Source organism: Arachis hypogaea, chromosome 15 (assembly GCF_003086295.3).
Source record: "Arachis hypogaea cultivar Tifrunner chromosome 15, arahy.Tifrunner.gnm2.J5K5, whole genome shotgun sequence".
Lineage (NCBI taxonomy): Eukaryota > Viridiplantae > Streptophyta > Magnoliopsida > Fabales > Fabaceae > Arachis > Arachis hypogaea.
The window spans coordinates 62,837,381-62,843,659 of record NC_092050.1 but is presented as its reverse complement, the minus strand read 5'-3'; positions in this window follow the sequence as shown (position 1 = coordinate 62,843,659).

Genomic DNA, 6,279 nt, shown 5'->3' with positions numbered 1-6,279 from the left:
CGAAAATATCTTCCCCCTTTTTCAAAAATTTCTTTTTTATTATTTTAATTTTTATTTTCGAAAAAACTACTAACCTTTTTCAAAAACTATTTTCAAAAATCACTAACTCTTTTTCAAAAAAATTATTTTCGAAATTTTCCCTCTCTCATCTTATTCTATTTATTTATTCATCTACTAACATCTCTCTCTCACCCACCAAAAATCCGAACCCTCTCTCTCTTTCTGAGTTCAGATTTTTCTTCTTCTTCTCTTCCTCTACTAACAATAAGGAACCTCTTTACTGTGACATAGAGGATTCCTCTTCTTTTCTGTTTCTCTTCTCTTTCTTATGAGCAGGGACAGAGAAAAAGGCATTCTTGTTGAAGCTGATCCAGAACTTGAAAGGACTCTGAAGAGGAAATTAAGAGAAGCTAAATTACAACAATCTAGAGACAACTTGATTGAAAATTTCGAACAAGTAAAGGAGATGGCAGCCGAACCCAACAACAATGCAAGGAGAATGCTTGGTGACTTTACTGCACCAAATTCCAATTTACATGGAAGAAGCATCTCCATTCCTGCCATTGGAGCAAACAACTTTGAGCTGAAACCTCAATTAGTTTCTCTGATACAGCAGAACTGCAAGTTTCATGGACTTCCATCTGAAGATCCTTTTCAGTTCTTAACTGAATTCTTGCAGATATGTGATACTGTTAAAACTAATGGAGTAGATCCTGAAGTCTATAGGCTCATGCTTTTCCCTTTTGCTGAAAGAGACAGAGCTAGAATCTGGTTGGACTCTCAACCCAGAGATAGCCTGAACTCTTGGGATAAGCTGGTCACGGCTTTCTTAGCCAAGTTCTTTCCTCCTCAAAAGCTGAGCAAGCTTAGAGTGGATGTTCAAACCTTCAAACAAAAAGATGGTGAATCCCTCTATGAAGCTTGGGAAAGATACAAACAGTTGACCAAAAAGGGTCCTTCTGACATGCTTTCAGAATGGACCATCCTGGATATATTCTATGATGGTTTATCTGAGCTATCAAAGATGTCATTGGACACTTCTGCAGGTGGATCCATTCACCTAAAGAAAACGCCTGCAGAAGCTCAAGAACTCATTGACATGGTTGCTAATAACCAGTTCATGTACACTTCTGAGAGGAATCCTGTGAATAATGGGACGCCTATGAAGAAGGGAGTTCTTGAGGTTGATACTCTGAATGCCATACTGGCTCAGAACAAAATATTGACTCAGCAAGTCAATATGATTTCTCAGAGTCTGAATGGAATGCAAGCTGCATCCAACAGTACTCAAGAGGCTTCTTATGAAGAAGAAGCTTATGATCCTGAGAACCCTGCAATAGCAGAGGTGAATTACTTAGGTGAACCTTATGGAAACACCTATAACTCATCATGGAGAAATCATCCAAATTTCTCATGGAATGATCAAAAGCCTCAACAAGGCTTTAATAATGGTGGAAGAAACAGGTTTAGCAATAGCAAGCCTTTTCCATCATCCACTCAGCAATAGACAGAGAATTCTGAGCAGAATCCATCTAGCTTAGCAAACTTAGTCTCTGATCTATCCAAGGCCACTGTAAGTTTCATGAATGAAACAAGGTCTTCCATTAGAAATTTGGAAGCACAAGTGGGCCAGCTGAGTAAAAGGATCACTGAAATCCCTCCTAGCACTCTCCCAAGAAATATAGAAGAAAATCCAAAAGGAGAGTGCAAGGCCATTGACATAACTAAAATGGCCGAATCCAATGAGGGAGAGGAGGACGTGAATCCCAAGGAGGAAGACCTCCTGGGATGTCCAGTGGTCAATAAGGAGCTTCCCTCTGAGGAACCAAAGGACTCTGGGGCCCATCTAGAGACCATAGAGATCCCATTGAACCTCCTTATGCCCTTCATGAGCTCTGATGAGTATTCCTCTTCTGAAGAGAATGAGGATGTTACTGAAGAGCAAACTGCCAAGTTTCTTGGTGCAATCATGAAGCTGAATGCCAAATTATTTGGCATTGATACTTGGGAAGTTGAACCTCCCTTGTTCATCAATGAACTAAGTGATCTGCATCAACTGACATTGCCTCAGAAGAGACAGGATCCTGGAAAGTTCATAATACCTTGTACTATAGGCACCATGATTTTTAAGGTTCTGTGTGACCTTGGTTCAGGGATAAACCTCATGCCCCTCCCTATAATAGAGAAACTGGGAATCTATGGGGTGCAAGCTGCTAGAATCTCATTAGCGATGGCAGATAATTCAAGAAAACAGGCTTATGGACAAGTAGAGGACGTGTTAGTAAAGGTTGAAGGCCTTTACATCCCTGCTGATTTCATAGTCTTGGATACTGGAAAGGAAGAGGATGAACCCATCATCCTAGGAAGACCTTTCCTAGCCACAGCAAGAGTTGTGATTGATGTGGACAGAGGAGAACTAGTCCTTCAATTGAATGAGGACAACCTTGTGTTTGTAACTCAAGGATCTCTCTCTGCAACCATGGAGAGGAAGCATGAAAAGCTTCTCTCACTACAGAGTCAACAAGAGCCCCCACAATCAAACTCTAAGTTTGGTGTTGGGAGGCCATATCCAAACTCTAAGTTTGGTGTTGAACTCCCATATCCAAACTCTAAGTTTGGTGTTGGGAGGTCTCAACAAAGCTCTGCACATCTGTGAGGCTCCATGAGAGCCCACTGTCAAGCTATTGACATTAAAGAAGCGCTTGTTGGGAGGCAACCCAATGTTTATTTATCTAATTCTATTATTGTTTTTCATGTTTTCTTAGGTTAATGATCGTGTGGAGTCACAAAATAAACAAAAAAAATTTGAAAACGGAATCAAAAACAGCAGAAGAAAAATCACACCCTGGAGGAGCATCTGTCTGGCGTTCAGCGCCAGAACAGAGCATGATTCTGGCGCTGAACGCCCAAAAAGGGCAGCTTCTGGGCGCTGAACGCCCAGAACAAGCATGGTTCTGGCGTTCAACGCCAGAAATGGCTAGTAAATGGGCGTTGAACGCCCAAAATGGGCACCAACCTGGCGCTGAACGCCCAGAGTTGTGTGCAAGGGTATTTTACATGCCTAAATTTGTGCAGGGATGTAAATGCCTTGACACTTCAGGATCTGTGGACCCCACAGGATCCCCACCTACCTCATCATCTCTCTTTCCATTCATGATCATCCCTTCTATTTTCCATCTACCACTCACATCCATACACCCACTACCTTCAAAATTCAACATCTATCTCCCACCCAATCCCACCCATATGGCCGAATACACACATCCATCCATCTCCTCCATATCTTCTTCTTCTTCTTCTATTCTTTCTTCTTTTGCTCGAGGGTGAGCAACATTCTAAGTTTGGTGTGGTAAAAGCATAGCTTTTTTGTTTTTTCCATAACCATTGATAGCACCTAAGGCCAGAGAAACCTCTAGAAAGAGGAAAGGAAAGACAAAAGCTTCCATCAAGGGTCTATAGCTCAGTGGTAGAACATTTGACTGCAAATCAAGAGATCCCTGAGATACCTCAGGGGAGACATTTTCTTCCACACAATTATTGGAAGCAACTAAGGGTGGAACATCAAGAGCACTCCATCATCCTTCATGAAATTAGAGAATATCAAAAAGCAATGAGGGAGGAGCAACAAAGACAAGGAAAAGACAAAGAAGAGCTCAAGGACATCATTGGTTCCTCAAGAAGGAAACGCCACCATCACTAAGGTGGATTCATTCCTTGTTCTTATTTCTTCTGTTTTTCGTTTTCTATGTTATGTGCTTATCTGTGTTTGTGTCTTCATTACATGATCATTAGTAGTTAGTAACTATGTCTTAAAAGTTATGAATGTCCTATGAATCCATCACCTCTCTTAAATGAAAAATGTTTTAATTCAAAAGAACAAGAAGTACATGAGTTTCGAATTTATCCTTGAACTTAGTTTAATTATATTGATGTGGTGACAATGCTTCTTGTTTTCTGAATGTATGCTTAAACAATGCATATGTCTTTTGAAGTTGTTGTTTAAGAATGTTAAATATGTTGGCTCTTGAAAGAATGATGACTAGGAGACATGTTATTTGATAATCTGAAAAATCATAAAAATGATTCTTGAAGCAAGAAAAAGCAGCAAAGAACAAAGCTTGCAGAAAAAAAAAGAAAAAAAGAAAAAAAATAGGCAAAAAAAATAGAAAGGAAAAGCAAGTAGAAAAATCCAAAAGCTCTTAAAACCAAGAGGCAAGAGCAAAAAGCCAATAACCCTTAAAACCAAAAGGCAAGGGCAAATAAAAAGGATCCCAAGGCTTTGAGCATCAGTGGATAGGAGGGCCTAAAGGAATAAAATCCTGGTCTAAGCGGCTAAACCAAGCTGTCCCTAACCATGTGCTTGTGGCGTGTAGGTGTCAAGTGAAAACTTGAGACTGAGCGGTTAAAGTCAAGGTCCAAAGCAAAAAAAGAGTGTGCTTAAAAACTCTGGACACCTCTAATTGGGGACTTTAGCAAAGCTGAGTCACAATCTGAAAAGGTTCACCCAATTATGTGTCTGTGGCATTTATGTATCCGGTGGTAATACTGGAAAACAAAGTGCTTAGGGCCACGGCCAAGACTCATAAAGAAGCTGTGTTCAAGAATCATCATACTAAACTAGGAGAGTCAATAACACTATTCGAAATCTGAAGTTCCTATAGATGCCAATCATTCTAAACTTCAATGGATAAAGTGAGATGCCAAAACTATTCAAGAGGCAAAAAGCTATAAGTCCCGCACATATGATTGAAGCTCTATTTCATTGATAGTTTGAAATTTATAGTATATTCTCTTCTTTTTTTCCTATTTGATTTTCAGTTGCTTGGGGACAAGCAACAATTTAAGTTTGGTGTTGTGATGAGCGGATAATTTATACGCTTTTTGACATTGTTTTTAGTATGTTTTTAGTAGAATCTAGTTACTTTTAGGGATGTTTTTAATAGATTTTATGTTAAATTCACATTTCTGGACTTTACTATGAGTTTGTGTGATTTTCTGTGATTTCAGGTATTTTCTGGCTGAAATTGAGGGACTTGAGCAGAAATCAGATTCAGAGGTTGAAGAAGGACTGCTGATGCTGTTGGATTCTGACCTCCCTGGACTCAAAGTAGATTTTCTGGAGCTGCAGAACTCGAAATGGCGCGCTTCCAATTGCGTTGGAAAGTAGACATCCAGGGCTTTCCAGAAATATATAATAGTCCATACTTTGGCCAAGAATAGACGACGTAAACTGGCGTTCAACGCCAGCTTTCTGCCCAAATCTGGCGTCCAGCGCCAGAAAAGGAGCCAAAACCAGAGTTGAACGCCCAAACTGGCACAAAAACTGGCGTTCAACTCCAAGAAGGACCTCTACACGTGCAACACTCAAGCTCAGCCCAAGCACACACCAAGTGGGTCCCGGAAGTGGATTTATGCATCAATTACTTATTTCTGTAAACCCTAGTGACTAGTTTATTATAAATAGGACCTTTTACTATTGTATTAGACATCCTGGATTGTATTTTGATCCTGTGATCACGTTTTAGAGGGGCTGGCCATTCGGCCATGCCTGGACCTTTTACTTATGTAATTTTAACGGTAGAGTTTCTACACTCCATAGATTAAGGTGTGGAGCTCTGCTGTTCCTCAAAGATTAATGCAAAGTACTACTGTTTTCTATTCAATTCTTCTTATTTCGCTTCTAAGATATCCATTCGCACCCAAGAACATGATGAAGGTGATGATTATGTGTGACGCTCATCACCATTCTCCCCTATGAACACGTGCCTGACAAACACCTCCGTTCTACATGAAATAAGCTAGAATGAATATCTCTTAGATCTCCTAACCAGAATCTTCGTGGTGTAAGCTAGAATGATGGCGGCATTCAAGAGAATCCGGAAGGTCTAAACCTTGTCTGTGGTATTCCGAGTAGGATTCAATGATTGAATGACTGTGACGAGCTCCAAACTCGCGATTGCGGGGCGTTAGTGACAGACGCAAAAGGATAGTAAATCCTATTCCAGCATGATCGAGAACCGACAGATGAATAGCCGTGCCGTGACAGGGTGCGTGAGCATATTATTCACTAAGAGGATAAGATGAAGCCATTGACAAGGGTGATGCCTCCAGACGATTAGCCGTGCCGTGACAGGGCATTGGATCATTTTCCCGAGAGATGACCGAAAGTAGCCATTGACAGTGGTGATGTATCACATAAAGCCAGCCATGGAAAGGAGTAAGACTGATTGGATGAAGATAGCAGGAAAGCAGAGGTTCAGAGGAACGAAAAGCATCTCT